General features: G+C 38.5%; 1 protein-coding gene across 7 annotated transcripts in view; it reads right to left on the bottom strand.

Annotated features, from left to right (window-relative positions):
• Glce (glucuronic acid epimerase) overlaps window positions 1-18,321 on the bottom strand; it is a 70,969-nt gene that overhangs the window by 34,390 nt on the left and 18,258 nt on the right. For all 7 annotated transcript variants that reach the window (XM_037207432.1, XM_037207429.1, XM_037207431.1 and 4 more), the window contains one exon: window positions 3,017-3,107. The gene's annotated coding sequence lies outside the window, so the exon portion shown is untranslated. The remainder of the gene's footprint in view (window positions 1-3,016; window positions 3,108-18,321) is intronic.

Genomic DNA, 18,321 nt, shown 5'->3' with positions numbered 1-18,321 from the left:
ATTTATCAAGTTTTTTAAAAAAAGATCTACGTATGTTGATGGCTTTTATACCCCAAGAAAGTTTCTCATACAATTTTGCCATACTTGAAATATGTCCTGTTTATTGATTTGAGGTTAATATGCTAGAAACATATTAGCTAATTCTTGATATAGAAGAATTTATATTAAATGCACTATACATGCCATTAGTTAAAAAAAAAACATTAAGAACTAAACTGACAATTCTACATAGTCATTAATCTTAAAATTTAGCATTACTTCAGAATAAAATATAGTTAATATAAAGATGGTTTAATCATTGTACAAATAGTTTATTGATCTAGCATAAAATGAGTTTATTGACAAAACAGTTTTCTTGTAAACAAATCATCATGCATCAGAAAATACATGTCTGAATTACCACTAGCTGAAATTCAGAAGTTCAACACATGCTCAGTAACTTTGTGATAGTCCAGTGGAACTCTTACAGAAATGATACTTAGTATAATAGTTACAAAACAATTATATAACTAGAGGTGCTTTAAATTCCCAGCTCTCTTTCTTATAGGTCTCTTTCTTAAATCTGCTTTCTAAGAACAAAGCAGACACAGCTATCACAAACAAGCCCATCCTAACCCAGACACATCCTCTCAGGCGTCACATATAGAAGGCTGTTTCAAGTCAAATCAAATGTATCAGTTTACAAGCTGAAGATTTACAAAAAGTTTATTTTTAATAAATTCCCCAGAATGAGTTCCTTCCAAATCCTATTTTTCCCCTTCAGATTTTTGGTGTCTAAAATAGATATTTCTTTAATAGAGGTTGGAAATTCTAATTTACATGCTAGATTTTAAAATATATTTTTCTTTTTTTCTTTAGCCCTTTAGAGATTGTTGGAAAACACAGCACACATCTTACAGACTTTCTTGACTCCAATTTTAGTTTCTAATGTTTCACATTAAATTAGATCTAGTACCCAAGAAGAGCAAATTCTGTGTGCTTAAGTTCCTTTTATAAACTAGCACAGTACTTTCATGGGACCTACATAAATCCTCCCACATATTGTAAATAACCTCCAGATTACTCACACACTACCTGTTACAATACAAATGCTTTGTTTGCAGTTGTTATACTGTATTGTTTAGGAAATAACCACAAAGAAATGAAGTTTACATAATTTTTCTTACAAACATCTTTGAGTTGATATTGGTCAAATCCACCAATATGGATTTTGCTGAGATAGGGCCACCCATGTTAAGTGGTTGAATTCACACTTTAGAGGGAAATATAATTCCTAATTTAACCACTAGATGTTTTTTCTATGTAGCCCAGGCTAGCCTTGAACTCTCAATCTTTCTGCCTTATCTCTCAAGTAATATACAATACACTACAAAACTCTCAATTCTTCTGCTTAGTCTCTCAAGTAACCTACAATATACTACCAAGGCTGGCTCACTAATGTACATTTATATTAGGATATTTTCATTTAAAACTCCATATGCTATAAATTACTGTGGTGGTTTGAATAAAAGATGCCCATAGGGAATGGCACTATTAGGAGGTGTGGCCTTGCTGGAATGGGTGTGGTACTGCTGAGGAAGTGTGGCACTGTTGAGGAAGTGTGTCACTGGGGGTGGGCTTTGAGGCCTGATATGCTCAAGCCTGGCCAGTGTGTCTCAATTTCTCTTCCTGTTGCCTGCCTGTCTGGATATAAAAAGAATTCTCAGCTACCTCTCCAGTACCATGTCTGCCTGCATGCCATCATGCTTCCTGCCATGATGATAATGGACTAAATCTCTAACTGTAAGCCAGCTCCAATTAAATGTTTCCCTTTAATAATAGTTGCCATGGTCATGGTGTCTCCTCATAGCAAGAGAAACCCTAACTAAGACTTACTTTATTAGAACAGCTATTAATAACAATTATCATTCTCTCAAAGTCTTACTAGTTCTGTTTAAACTTACTAGGTAAAGCAAAATTTAATTAGTATGAATCTCTTTTTTAGAGCAGAAACAAAACCAGCATTATATAAACTTTTGGTTTTGAAAACAAAGAGCATTACTTAGAAATAAATAAGTACTTGGCATGCAACTACTCATGGCATTAAATAAGTATGGTTTAAAAAACCAATTATTTCTGAAAATTAGTATTTCTTTTTATTTTTAATTTATTCTTTATTCATTTATTTGGTTTTGTTGTTGTTGTTGAAACAAGAGTTTCACTGTATAGCCCTAGCTCTCCTGGATCTCAATCTGTACACCAAACTGGCCTCAAACTCAGAGATTCATACCTGCTTCTGCCTCCTGAGCACTGGGATTAAAGGCGTGCACCATTATGCCTAGCTTGAAAAGTAGTACTTCTAAGGACTTTCATTTCAAGATATTGGGCTTAGTACAGTTACTTAGACACCTACATGCATATTTAAATTCAAAGTTATAAACTTGGGCACTCAAGTGCTAAGGTAGCCACAGACTATAGCTAATGAGTGGATATGGTTATGTTCCAATAAAACACTATTTACTAAAACAAGTGGCCAGCTGTGGGCCAATTTGATGACTTCTGTCCTATGCAAACATTTCTTTTCAATATATTACACCTTCAGTGACCATACCATCATGCTTCCTTTGTATCTGATAGTTGTCATAACAAACACTAGTCATTTAAATGGTAAAGGACCACCCTTGCCCACTTTCTGTTGACAGGATCTCATGTATTCCAATGGGGCCTCAAACCTGCTAAATGGCTGAGGATGACCTTGAATTTCTGATTTTCCTGCCTCTGTCTCCCAAGTGAAGAGACTACAGGTGTCCCTCACCACAGCTAATTTAAATGGCACAAGGGATAGAACCCAGCATTTTGTTCATGCTAAACAAGCACTCTATTAATAGTTATACCTCTAACCTTGAGAAGCCAAAAACATTTTTTTCAGTACAAATCTCTAGTTAGACTCAGAAATAAAAATGTGTTAATAAAATAAACACTAAAATATGTTGGAAAATGTGTAAGGGTACAATTATATTTTATTAAATGATCTTACCTTAATCAAATGAAAGAATCAAAATCCTAATACATTTCTGGCTTCAATTCAAAAAATATTTGAATCCAAACTTTAGTTTCTTGTTAAATTCCTAGAAGAACAAAACAAAGAACCTTTCAGCAAGGTTTGGTCGCAGATAAAATGTAGCAATTACAGTGCTCCAACTGCCTCACCAACTCAATGTAGCTCTGAGACCTGGCTAAAATGCCTAGAATAGAATACATGGGACCCTGAAGAGCAAATGGCAATAGGCAGGTCCTGTGAGAGACCAAAACACAAAGCACCATTTTAGAACGGCCATCACTGTTTTCTTCCGGCATCAGTCAGTCTGAAGTGCCTATAGCCCAAAGGAAAGTTTCATGTTCCAGCTGTCACTGGGGAGGGAAATGTTAACATTCACAAGAAAGTGTAGAAATAACACACACACACACACACACACACACACACACACACACACACTCCTCCATTCTCGGCCCAGCCATCTATAGGTGCAATGGCAATGAGGATCACAAGCCTGTAACTCAGAGGCAAGGGAACCTTGCCCTCTCTGGTCAGAGACGCCGCTGCAGTTCCAAGAGGACACAGAGATTCCCTAGTGTATGTGAGATTCCACCCCTTCCCCACTCCTATATCCTCCTAATGCTTAGTCCTCAAGATGAGCGCAGCTTCCAGGAGTGCACTTAACAAATAAAGCTTCACATTTCTGTCAGAGACTGGAAAGGGGTAGTGCAGAGACCACTGGAGAGCATAAACAAGGAGAACAACACCGCAGCAAACACAACAGTGTAGGTGCACCATGACATCCATATAATGGGATTACAGACTGACAACCTCCTTATGTTGAAAATACTCTAAAAGATGCAATTAGGATACCTAACCTACTAAATACCACAGCCTCATCTATATGCACCCAGGACACTTAGGCCACAACTAGGTAAAACCTTTTAATTCAAAACCTGTTTCAAAATAAAGTGTTGAGTATCTGGTGTTATCTACTGAACATTATACAGAAGTGAAAACCCAGAAAATGTGGATGGTTTGATTTATACCGTGACAAAGTTGAGAAGACCCTAGGTCTAACCATCATAAACTGAGGACTGTTTGGACTGGACAGTAAGTCAACATATACATATACATACCGATATAAATGACAGTAAAAAACAATGACATCATGAGATTTGCAGGCAAATGGATAGAACTAGAAAATATCATCCTGAGTGAGGTAACCCAGACTCAGAAAGACAAATATGGTATGTACCCACTATAAGTGGATACTAGAGGTAAAGCAAAGGATAACCAGACATAACTCACAGCTCCAGAGAAGGTAGCTAAAAAGAAGGATCCTAAGAGGGACGCATGGATCACCCTGGGAAGGGGAAATAGATGAGATATCCTTGAGTAAACTGGGAACGAGACGGGGGCAATAGAGGGAACAGGATGGTTGAGCTGGAACAGCGATGGAGTGGGAGAACAAAGAAAGAGATACCTTGATAGAAGGAGACATCACGGGGATAGGGAGAAACCTGGTGCTATGGAACTTCCCAGGAATCTACAAGGATGACCCCAGCTTAGACTACTAGCACTAGCACTGAGCTGGCCTACCCCAGTAATCAGATTGGTTGAGTACCCTAACTGTCATCATAGAGCCTTCATCTAGTAACTGCAGATGCAGAGATCCACAGCCAAACACCCGGCTGAGCTCAAAGAGAGGGAAGAAGGATTCTATGAGCAAGGGGCACAGAGACAACCAAACCAAGCTAGTGGGAACTCATGAACTTTAGACCAACAGCCGTGGAGCCTGCATAGGACTGGATTAGGCCCTCTGCATAAGTGAGACAGTTGTGCAGCTTGGTCTGTTCAATGGGCCCCTGGCAGTGGGATCAGGATCTATCCCTGGTGTATGAGCTGGCTTTTTGGAGCCCATTACCTATGGTGGAACACCTTGCTCAGCCTTGATGCAGGGGGGAGGGGCTTGGACCTGCTTCAACTGAATGTATTATTAGGCTTTGCTGATTCCCTATGGGGAGGAGAGGATGGGGAATGGGTTGAAGGGGGAAGGCTGAGGGGAAGAGGGAGGAGGGATGAAAGGGAGATCTGTGGTTGATATGTAAAGTAAATAAAAATTTCTTAATAAAGAAAAAAAAAACTTCCTTAGAGAATTCCTAATAATACTCATCAATTTGCTCTGCCCATAACATGAAACTTCACTGCCCCAGCCCGAGTATGAGCTGAATTTAGCAACTTATTTTCAAAGGTTAGAATACAGAAAGACAAAAAAAAACTTTGTTGTGGAGATACTAAGCAAACACTACCTTCTGCAAGTAGTACTGTCTCCGTGTACTCCCTGAAAAGGGTTGAAAGGACACCGCTTCGGTGTTGCTATTTTCTAAAACCCACAGTTTCCTCATGAGGAAAGCACCAAAGTACATGAGCTGCAGTCTACAGAACACCTGGCTAGTACTCAGAACAATCAAGGTCATGAAAAGCAGAGATAGACAGGAAACTGTCACAGACTATAGGAGACATTCCACAAAAGTCATGTGGAATCCTGGATTATGAAGAAACTAGTAAGGAATGAATTTAAAACCCAAAGTTGTCAACCTGACTACATCTGGAATTAACTAAAGGCCAATCAGCTGGGCACACCTGTGAGAGATTTATCTTGATTGGATCATTTGAGGTTCAGAAGACCCACCCTACATCTGGACCACATTTTCTGGTGGCAACTAAAAGGCATGAAAGAAGGAAGCTTTTGCTTTTTGCCTGTTTGCTCTCACTCTCGCTGGCAAATTCATTCCTTAACTGGTATTACAGTCTATTTCTTCAGGATTCCAGTGTATACTGAAGACCAGCTGAGACATTCAACCTCCTAGGCCAAACTACTATTGGATTCTTGGACTTTCCACAAGTAGTCCAACCATTGTTGGACTAGCAGGATCACAACCTGCAAGTCACTCTAATAAATCCTGTGTGTTTGTGTGTGCGTGTTCATTCTACCAGTTCTGCTTCTCTAGGGAATCCTGACTAATTTAGTGAATATTATGGCAAGAAAGTTAGTTTTATGCTGCTAATAAAACTTAGCTGGCACAGCAGTACATGCCTGTAATTCCAGTTACATGTAAAGCCGAGGCAGGAAGATCACAACTTTCAAGCCAGACAAGACTATATAGTGAAATCCCATCTCAAAGACAAAACAACCCCCCATCGAATAAGCTCAAAAAGCTCTTTTTAAACAACACTGACTTACTGGCCAGGGATATGACTCAATGTGTAAAGTACTTCTATGTAGGCATAAGGATCCCTAGCATCCATGAAAAAAGCTGATGTGACCACAGTGCTGGTTGAGGGCAGAGATAGGAGGACCCTGGAGGCTTACTAGCCAGCCAGTTTACCCAAACTGATGAGCTTTGGGGGCAGTGAGCGATTTGTTTCAAAAAAGAAGGTAGAGAGCAATAGAGAAAGACACCCCATACAGACCCCTGGCTTCCATATGCAGGTGCTCTGGCAAATGTACATGCACCCCATCCCCCACTCCCCATACACTACTGACTTACAGTCAGTAGAAAATGTGGGTGTGATTTATTACAGAGAGTATTCTGAAAATGAAAAACAATACTTTCTTTCCCTTTTTATTATCAGGGAAAATAAGAGTTTATTATCAAGAAAAGTAAGATATTTGAGTAAGTAGGATGAGGGAAAGCAAGCCAGTTACGTAGGAAAGGGATTTTACAAGTAATTCCACTCTTACTTTACCTCCACTAAGGAAGCAGTACTATAAGCTAACAATAATGATTATTACATTACTCACATGGGGTCATAAAACCAAGTCTATGTATTTTAATAACAAAATAAAATTAAATACAAAGGCCTATGACTCAAATACTTTCATCATATCATTTAATCTTTTGATTACTGTTAATCCTACTTATTTTAAAAATAATATTCAGCCAACTTCTTCTATTTAAGGCAAACTCAGTTCTCTAGTATCCTACTAACATCAGCAACAATTTCACATAGCCACCCTTCACTCATCTACACTTGCACTATTTTCACATGGACAACAAGAGTCTGTAATGAACAGCTTTCACCCAAGGCCTTCTGTTCTAATCTGACATTCAATTAGAAATGAATGGTATGCTTCAAGAATTTAGGTTTACTCCAGAAACACATCGTGGGGGAAATAATTTACATTGGTTACTGAATCCTTTCTAACAACAGCTATCTGTATGTGTTATCTGTAAAAATTCAACAAGGTCAGTTTAGCTTCACCATCCATTCGAACAGTTCTTACTATAAAGTCATGCGTTTATTGTTTCACATAATCTACTAGATGTTCCATTTACTTTTTAAAAGGCAAATTTATAACCAAATCAGACTTCCAAAACTGCAAGGCACCTGCCAACAGCTTCTGCCAGGTGGGTACATCCTGGCTGTCTCTCTATGGCACTGGATGCGTTTATGCAACTCCTATATTTTAATGTTCAGAACCACAGGGATCTCTCTCCCTTCTCAAAAGAATCAAGAAAACCTCAATCATTTCTTCTTTTTTTTCTTTTTATTTTTTTGTTGTTGTGTAGGACCCATGACCCCAAACTCTTTGTCTTTAGTGCTTACATGTAACAGCCATTTGAATACTCGTTTTATTTAGTCAACTAACAAACATTTAACAAAATAAATAAAACAAGACAAAGTCCTGTGGTCATGGAAATTACTGTGAGTAAACACAGTTGGCCTTTAGAAGATGTAAGAGGCAATGGGAAAAAAGGTCAACACACAGCTGCTGAGTGTGGGCTTTGACCTCATCTGAGGTTGCATAACTCAAATGGAGGTCATGAAAAATTTGGCAACACTAAAAGGTTCCTGCATGTGCAATAACCAAAGCTAGATTCAAAAACCAAGAAGCAATAAGCCCAGAGTGTTTCTGGCAGTATTCTCCTGGGATGCATCACAGACTTCACTGCAACCATGGTTCTGAAAACATAACTCACACTGTGCATATGCCTTCATGTTATATGCAATGCCAATACACACTGTCTCAAACACCTAACCTCAGATCCTAAGCCATTACACTATGAATTGCAATGTTTTAAATGTACATAAAAACCTTTCTGCTCTTAGAAACATAATGGTTTAATTATGGAAATCAATGAATTTTAATATTTTCCTATCATTTCTTAGCATGTAAACATCAAATTAGTTTATCATTATGTTGCATTAGGCTCAAATAATTTATTTAAAAAATTGTTGTTTAGCTGGGCAGTGGTGGTGCTTGCCTTTAATCCCAGCACTTGGAAAGCAGAGACAGGTGGACCTCTGAGTTTGAAGCCAGCCTGGTATACAGAGTTGAGTTCCAGGAAAGCCAGGGATACACAGAGAAACCTCGTCTGGGGGTGGGGGGGCAGGGTGAAGATGCTCTATGCCCTGTAGTGTCAAATATTTAGACAAGATTTAATTCTTATAGAAAAAAAATGTATAACATCTCACTAGTATGCAAATTTACTTTAATCTTTAATGAATGACAAAATTATATGTAAACCAAAGAAGTTTTTAAATAAATATATGATCATCATTAATGTTTGATTTGTACACATTTAAAATACCTATATACCCAGGGGGGTCACATGAAATTTTTTGGCAAGAAGAGGTCACAAGTGGAAAAAATCTAAGCAGCTTTGATAGACAATAAGCTGAGATTAGCAGCTAATTGCTTTTTACTGTAAGACTTTGTAAAGAATCTAAATCGAGAAGACTAAATGGTAGTATTCAAAATGATAGACCTCAGTCATCATCGTTACTTACCATAGTATTCTACTTTTCTTCAAGTTCTATTTAGTAAGAATTTTTACACATGAATTAAATCCAACAAGATATTATAGTTTCGTAGCTGCTAAGGTGCTAAAAATGAAGTTCCTAGAAAACCATATTTCATAAGCACTTTTAAAAGATTATATAGCACATTAAACCACCTGCCTCTATCAAAATGAAAGCAGCTTCACCCAGTATTAACCCTAACAGTAACACAACAAAGGCTAACCTCCATGAAAGTAACTCCAGTGAGTTTTCCACACACTATTCTTTCAGAAATGAAGCTCTGTTTCTACTTCAGCTACTCAGAGTCAGTCTGTTAAGAATTTATCACAGGGCTGGAGAGACACCTCAGGTTGCAAAGCACTTGCTTTAACCTGAATTCAGTCGCCAGAACCCATGTAAAAGAAAATGGGGCCTGCTGACATATGCTAGTAATAGCTGCACTTGGGAGACAGACAGGTGGATCTCTAAGGCTCACTGGCTAGCCAGCCTCATCTTCTTGGTGAGCTCCAGGCCAGTGAGAAACTGTCTCAAAAAACAAAATGGATGGATCCTTGATAATGACACAAGAGGTTGACCTCTGAACTCCACAAGCATGCACGCGCACGCGTGCAACTGTGTGTGTGTACGTGTATATATATACCCAAAATTATATCCATTAATAATGTTAAATTGCAAAAGAATCAAGAAGGGGTTTAAGATAAAGAGCTTAATATGTACCAAAATTAAGAAGGAACCTTAAAGGCTCTATGTGACATTTATACATTTATGTATTATAGAGCAAACTTTCTTTTATTTAGCCATTTGCTAACTGCTCTGATAAAAAAAATTCTGTGATGGCTAGCTACATTTGAAACTGGGTAGACCATCTATAAATAAATCTCATATATCTACACTCACTCTAATCCATTACTAAAGTTCCCCACTACTGCTTTGGGACCACTGAGAAAACTCAGAGTAACTGCCCTTAGAAGTCTTGGAATGACTAATGAGATCCTATAATTTCCTCCCAAGAGGTAAATGGTGGCTCCCTGAGAGCACAGTGGGGAACTAACATGTGATGAAGATGCATGCTTTAAGAGCAGCAAAGAGATAGTAAATCTCTCCCATTATTTTAAAAGCTGGGCTATCTACAGAAAAGTCACACTGAGAAGCTTCTTTTATTTTTTTTTTTAAGACCAGATCTCATTGTGTAACCCTGGTTGGCCTGGAATTTGCTCTGTGGACCAAGTTGGCCAGAAACTCAGAGATCCCCTGTCCAGTGCTGGGATTAAAAGCATACACCATCACACCCATCCTGAGAAGATTTTAATCTGCTTCTGAGTTGGCATTTCTTCACTGTTGAATACTACTTCAAAGTCACTGCTTTTTTTTTTTTTTAAACTGAGTAACTGCTTGCTAGCTGTTGAATGGAAGAGAGGGAAATCTGCTAATAATAATATTTGTAGAGGTGTGTGTGTGTGTGTGTGTGTGTGTGTGTGTGTGTGTGCATGTGCACACATGTGCATGAACTCTATGTAGATCAATCTAACCTCGAACTCAGATGTCTGCCTACGTCTACCCACCAAGCTCTGCTATCAAAGGTGTGCCAGCCACCACATAGGCCAGTCTGCTACTCTTACTCTTCCTTCACACTCCTACATCTATCCTCTAGTAAAGAAAAAAAAAATCCAAACCAAACCAAAACCAACCTTATATTTAAAAGAACAAAATGGCAGGGCAAACTGGAATACCAGTACTCTGGAGACTGGGGCAAGCTAGGCCATGGTGAGATCCACTCTAAAGGGGAGAAAGGAAGGGAAGGAAGGAGTGGGAAGAGATGTGGTGAGAGGTGAGAAGAGAAAGCATACCACAAACCAAACTTAAGTTAGCATTTCAGTCACAACGTCTTGCCTACACCATGCAAAGAACAGAAGATTAAATCGATTTACATTCAAAGTTAAAGCTTTTGTTTCCACATCTTGGAACCACCTCTTTGCCACTTTGTGTTTACACACTTGCTCTAAAATATTAACAACCACCTCAGAAACAGTCTGTTTAACAGTAATTAGATTTTATCTAGTTAACACACAGCAAAGACTGCCACAACACAGATGGCAGAAGACTTTCTCCTTTCCTCGTCAGTGTCAAAGAACTATTTCATGATTATAAAATCTGCACAGGAAAAAAAAAAAAAGAAATCTGACAGGGTATTTACAAAATACAAACTACAAACTAGTGACAGAATCACTTTATTAGAAAATTCTGTACAGCACAATCCTCGGGTATTTCTTAACGTAAAGATTTTTCTTACGATACTGGCCAAACCCAGCCAAATATAAGATTAAAGAATCAGAATGGACAAAGTCTGCTATTGGTTTGACTTGGGTCTTTAACGCACACCAATTCCCTGAAAAGCACAGGTTCCCAAACTCTGTGCAAACTAGAACCATCTCAGCAGCATTTAAAAATCTCAAAGTGCAAATCACAACCCAAACTCAGGTCTGAATATGAGACAGGGATAAGTATCCTTAAAATTCCTAAGCAGTTACATATGGCTCATTCCTAGCAATTTATAGTATCAGGAGGCTTGGCATCTGGCACTGGCTCTGCCACCAGCAAGCTTGGGTACATCTCTGTGTGGCCATTTCCTCATCTGGAAAGCTATTCCTAACATCTAACATGCTGTGAGTCTAGGATGATGTTCTCCTACAAAGACTAAACTGGCTTCAACATAAACTATGCCAAGGGGGTGGGCAACAATAACAAGAAACAGTTGGAATCCATGGTCTGTTAAGAGTTTAGTTTTTTGAGGAAAGATTATTTCATAGTATATATCAAGTTCAACTATACTTCAACTGCAGAGATTTTTATATATCCACCTCCTTCAAAGTCATAAAATAGTATCTATGTTGGAAATGTATGAAAACTTGAATTATCTTAAAATATAACAATCTTTTAAATTTCTATAAAACATCTACATGTTTTCTGATTTTTAACAGCTTTCCTACTTTTGTTGAGCTCTTACAGATATAATTTTAACTTCTTTTTTCTTGGTAGTAGTGCATGATTTTTAACTCTCTTTTAATATTCACCCATTTCATAAAGGGAAATCACTAGAAAAAACTAGAAACATGGGTACAAAGTATGGTCCTAAACCAAATTTTTACCCTCACCTAGTTCTCTTACAAATGAATGCTACCAGTTATATGAAGATGCTTGAAAAAAAAGAACTCGGGCAACCAGATAAGCATCTTCCAGTCCCAGTACCTGAGAACTGGGTGGCCAACTTCAAAGATGTCCCTCATGATCCTGGCTCCCCAGTATTCACACGTTTATGTAATCTCTTCTTTCACTAAGAGTAGAATCAACCTAGTAACCTGCTGACAAAAAAAATAAATAATGACAGAAATGACATGATGCCACTTCTGTGACAAGGTTATTCAAAGACTGATGTTCCCACTACCATGCTCTATGCTGGGACTCTTGACTTCTTTCTTGCTCTGACAAAGTCAGCTCCCATGCTGTGAGATGCTTTACAGGTACATACAGCAAAGAACAGAGAAGGCCTCTGGTGCAGGCAGTCTGAGAAGAAATGAATCCTGCCAACCACTGTATGATTAAGCTGGGAAGTGGCTCCTTCTACAGCAAACTGCCCATTCCCCTTAATTTTCTGACATTGCTAGAAATCAATCCTGGGCCATGTCCATACTAGGCAAGTGTTCTACCACCTAGCTACATCCTCAGCCTTTCCCACTCTTGAAACTACACCAATCAGGCTCTTTTCCCAAACTCTGCCTAATGTTTTCCACATTACTAATTAAAATGACCAATTTCCAGTTTATTCTTACTTTACCCATGAGCAGCATCCTGGAAACAGAATATCAGTTCTACTGACTTTATTTTCATTCTCCTTTGCTGGTTCCCCATTTCTCTACCTGAGCCCTGGAGTTCCATTCTTGGACTTCTCTTGCATCTATGCTTACTCCCCCGGTGGTCACCTCCAGACTTTAGATATCCACCAGCTTATCTCAAATTATTTATAGTTTGGTTTTCTCTCCATAACTGTTCTCTAATATACATGACTACCTACTGAGTACATTTTACTTGCACATTTAATATGCACTGAAGTTCAAAATTAAAGCCCTGATTAGCTCTAGTACAACCCCACCATACACAGCCTCCTCCACTGCCAGTCTTCCCCGTTTCAGTAAATGGCAACACCAAGTATCCAGTTGCATAGGCCAAACACCTTAGTTAGCTCTGTTTCTTGTCCTTTCTCTCTAGCCCACCTCTCATCCTTTAGTTGATAGTTTTACTTAAAAATAAAAATCAAACCTCTTGGCCAGGCTGTGGTGGCACACACCTTTAATCCCAGTACTCAGCGAGCCAGGTGGATCTCTGTGAGTTCAAGGCCAGCCTGGTCTACAGAGTGAGTTCCAGGACCAAAACTACACAGAGAAATCCTGTCTCGAAAAACAAAACAAAACAAACAAAACAAAATCTAACCTCTTAAAAAAAATACCCACTGCTATGAGGCTCACTCACATGGATTATTGCAATATGCTCCTAAACTGTCTTTCTGCCTTGAACCCTCAAATCTCTGTCACCATAAAGAATAATAAGATCATGTAGTCACTCTGTTCAAAACTCCCCAGTGGGCCACAAGGCGAAGTCCTAACAAAGTTCCCTCACTTCTCAATCTCTACCACTCTCCCCTGGTCTGATTCTAATTCAGTCAAGTGGCTTTCTTCTTCCTTGGAAACTCCAGGCACACTTTCCACAGACATTACACTTACTATACCTGGTAATTACAATGTTCTTCCCTGAGTTACCCATATAGATTATTCCTTTGAGTCTTCACTCGATCGCCACTTTCTCAAGCCTGCCCACCTCTAATCCCCATGTATCTCAACCCTCTCCACATTCCCTTTCTCTCCTTTTCTCTGTAGTATTTACTGCTGATATACTGCATTTTCTTTTACTTTCTAACTCCATCCATTAGCATATAAGCACCATAAAAGTCATGTACTTAAGAATAACTATACAACCAACACTGATCTATGCCAATATGGCAAAATAATTTCAAAGGTACCAAAATATTACATTTATATTTCAATCATTTGTTTACATTCTGACAAGTTTAACTCCCTAATTAAGCATTATATTAAGTTAGTGTGCATTCTTCTGAATACATACATACTGATTAGAAGAGGAATCAGTTCAGAATCAAACAATAAGCAATCAGATTGTTAAAAAAAAATAATTTTCCAGGGCCAGGAAGATACAAAATGTCACGGAATTCAACAATTTAAAGATATTAAAGACTAGGAGTAAAAAAAGATACACATTTTCAAATAATTAAAAAAAAGAATCTTTAAAGGTATGTAATTTCTTTCACACTGAGTTACATCTTCTGCCAAAGATGTCGATGTTTTTGCATCCATTTTTGAATCTAGACATTATTTTCATTTTTCTAAACTATTAGCAATAAAAGGAACACAATATTTAGATGAGAAACTAAGTCCACAGTTAAAAGCAAGACTTGACTAAGCTGGGCTAATTTTATAAACGGTTTTTACACTTGTGTTGTATAGTGTTACACACTTCTCAAAGCATTTTCACACCTTCATTTTGACTGTTATACTGACATGTAGGGCAGACAGTATCACATCTCCCCATACCTCCCAAATACACATGATATTTTACAGATGGAAAAATAAGTCTTAGGTTTAACTAGTTTGCTCGAGATTACAAAATTATAAACAGTCAAGTTGAACTATAACTGACTGGGTTTGTTGCTGTTGTTATTTAATTTAAGCCCATTGTTTTCTACCTCAACACATTCCATTACTCAGTGACTAAGGGCACCAGTGCACAGATCCACGAAGACTTGATCATCTCAGCTTCCTTGAGGAGTGGAGATTTTCATATTCCTATTTATTATAAAAATGCTTTTAGATGGTACAATGTGTTAACATCCTTATTTTAAAAAAATTAAAAGCCCAAGAAGTCAGTAAAGTATTGAAAGCTTAGTATCCAAAGCAGTATCAACACAGGACTACTTTCACACACAGGATCAATGTTTAATGGTTCCTTTCCCACACAGGACCTGCATTTTAGAACCTTTGGACTATCAAACAGAGACAAAATACCAGAGCAAGTGCTCCAGGAAGTATTTAACAGAAGTCATTCCAGCTAAAATCATTTTATCACTCTTAGAGCTCCTACCTCATCTGAATATATCAGCAATCCTGACTGAAATAAGAATAATAAATTCTTTTTGCCCTTCTCCCCAAAGACTTTAGCTCAGATAAACAAATGGCTCCAGGACACATTTCATCTCGACTTCTTCCTGTTCCTTTTACTATTCTAAGGGGGGCATTCCTTGACCACTCCAAGTTCATGAACACTCCCCCACCACAGCAAAGCAAAAGGAGTTCAAGAGACAACCCCAAAAAGCACACATCACGTAAGACTGAAAGCTCTACTCTTCCCATCACTAGAGCCTAGTGCACCTTACCCCTTCCTAAAGCACCTCTTAGTAGAATCTGAGTCTTCTGAGTCTTCATTGCCATGCTCACTGACTACCTGGAAGCCTACCCTTCCTCTACTTCCAGCTGTGTTAAACTGATTGATTTCCTATTATGTAAAACTACCTGAATTGGGCTTTTTTATATTTAATGTTCAAACAGTCATAACTAGAACAGATATTAGCTGACATACATGAAAGGCGTTTTGTGACACAAAACAGTCTCAAATGTAAAAAAAAAATTAAAGATACTGTTTTTAGTCAATGATTTAAAGTGCAGTAATAAAAATAGGGATTGAGTTATAGAATGAAATTTGGAAAAGAAATGGAACAACTCTTTGCTTACTTTTATAGTTATTTTTCTCTGATTTAGATATTCCTGAAAGACTTGGAAGGAGGCAAGCTCATGAGGGAGATCTGTCATTCTATGCTAAACATCCAGAGACACAACTGAATGGAGGAAATAACTGGGCAACTGCAACAAAAATCCTTATTAATGTTTACAATCAGTCCTGGGAAAATTAAACTATGCTCTGCTAACATAGGTCTTGGGATTGGCATTTTTCCCCCAGAAAGGGGTCTCACTACATGTCTTGGCTGTACTGGAACTCACTATGTAGACCAGGGGGGTCTCAAATTCACAGAGATGTGTTTGCCTCTGCCTCCCAAGAGCCAGGACTAAAGGCATGTGTCATTACACACAGCTGGCATTTGTATTTTAGGATAAAATTCTGGATGGAGAATGCTTCTAAGTTGAAAATGATTCTAAAAGAGGCAAGGCTAAACAGGCATCAAACAGGAAGGAAAAAGCCTTCAATTCCAAATTACAGTAGCTTTTACTACCCTACAACATCCACTTTTCCTATTGTCTATGCCTCCATATATATTTGTTACTTGGTTCACGTTTATTATGGTTTCCTTGTGTGCTGTGTTCACTATCCCAGCTCCTCTTACTACAGAGCTTGGAGGCAGAGCATCCTATGTCCATTCCACACATTTCTGCCCCGTTCTCTCTAAAATCATCCAACTTAGATTCTGTCGGCAGACTATAACCACCCACTGCCCCTACTATTGCAACTGCCTATCAAATGCTCCACTTACTTCATCAAGATTATAGCTGCTTACTCATTCCACCATTATCACTGTCTCTTCCCCAAATCCTTGCTTAGGTCTTCCCATGATCCTATTCCAATCTTATTTTAGCCACTCATAGCCATGATCAAAGCTTAAACTGTGTTAATTTTAATTATGCAATTGTATAACACCATATTCAAGCACCATGCTTTATCAGTTCACTCCCTTTATTTTGTATCCTCCCCTGCCTGCCGCGGAGCTGAGGACTGAACCCAGGGCCTTACACTTGCTAGGCAACCATTCTACCACTGAGCTAAAGTTCCAACCCCAGTTCACTCACTTGAACATCCTGGCCCTACCAAGCTGTCAACCCAACAAATCTACACTCCACTTTTAAATTAATACTTATTTACTGGCTTACTGAGACAGTCTCACTATGTAGTTCAAAATGGACTCAGATTTGCAGTTTTCCTGCCTCATCCTGCTGCATGCTCAAATTAGAAATGTGTGCCATCACACCTTAGTCTGCTGCCATCACTTTTCTCCTTCCCACTCTTTTGTTGTCTTCCTCAATCCCCTCTTACCTGAGGTTAAATCCCTATTCAACCATTTATTACTTCTATGTCTTGCATAAAATCTCAACAAGTTTTCCTCCTTTATACTTTGTCAATCTTGGTTGGCTAAAATTGGTACCAAGCCAATTCTCTGCTTATTCTTTGTTGGTACTTATCCAGGTCAATGTGGCTAGAGAGAGCCTTTGCTGGGTAACTACTTTATCTTCAAATCCAAGACCGGAACTCTCAAGTGACTCCTTACTGATGCCTAACAAGTATACCTTATTTTATTTACTGTCCCTCTCCTACATGACTACTTTGTTCTTCAAGAATCTCCCATTCCTCCTCTTATTCTCATTTTCATGTGTTGAGCCTATTTCCTGTTTTACTGAGACACATAGAACAATACAAACTTCCACAAGCTCATAAACACACCTAACTACAGCTGTGCCCAAATATTCTCCTGTCTTTCATTACCGGTATCAGCTGTTTATGGTCAGATATGGCCCAGTCTTCTATTCATGCATTCCACCTCCATTCATCACCCACTCGCACTCCCTAACAAATGTCTCCTTACTCAGCTCCTACAAACACGTCAATTTTCCATCTACAAACAAATCTTTCCTCAATCTCATTCTCTCTACTACCACATTTCTTCAACAAAATTTCTCAGGGTGCTTTCTGCTATTTCTTACTTCTCCCCCTTCTCTCAAATCTATTCCAATCAGATTTCCCACTCACCACTTCATCAAACTTGGTCTTATTAGAACACTAACTCCAGGTTGCCAAAACGACAATCAATTACCAGTCTTCTTTAACTGTTAACAGCATTAGACATCGATTTCATCCTCCTTTTGAAATACTTTCTTCTCATTCTGGCTTCCAGGACACTGTCTCACCAGCTTTTCCTCTTCAATCAGGTCTTCCTAGGTTTTCTTTTGTGGCTCCTTACTAACTTTTAAACACTATAGTGCCTCAAATCACAGTCTTGGGACCTCACTTCTCTAACCTTTCTCCCTCCATGAAGCCATCTGGTCTAATCTCTTACAATTCCCAAACTTAAATCCCTAGTCCATTCCTTTTGTTTCAAGACTCAGACATCTGCAGTTTTTTTTTTTTCAATTAGATGCCTAATATGTATCCCAAAATTACTATATTCAAAACTTTTCTCCTCCAAAAGGTTTTCTTTCAGTTTTAGCCATCAGAGCAAACTATCCTTTTGGTCTTAATCTCCCACTTTTCCTCATTCTCTCCACTCTGCTTTCTCACCCTGTCAACAAATACTGTTGACCTTATGTGGTTACTTATTACCTCTACTACCTGATCTGAGAGCCTCTCACCTAGATGGATACAGCAGT

This window comes from Peromyscus leucopus, chromosome 7 (genome assembly GCF_004664715.2).
Source record: "Peromyscus leucopus breed LL Stock chromosome 7, UCI_PerLeu_2.1, whole genome shotgun sequence".
Classification (NCBI taxonomy): Eukaryota; Metazoa; Chordata; class Mammalia; order Rodentia; family Cricetidae; genus Peromyscus; species Peromyscus leucopus.
Note: the sequence above shows the minus strand (reverse complement) of the source record. Positions and strands in the feature narration are given on the sequence as shown.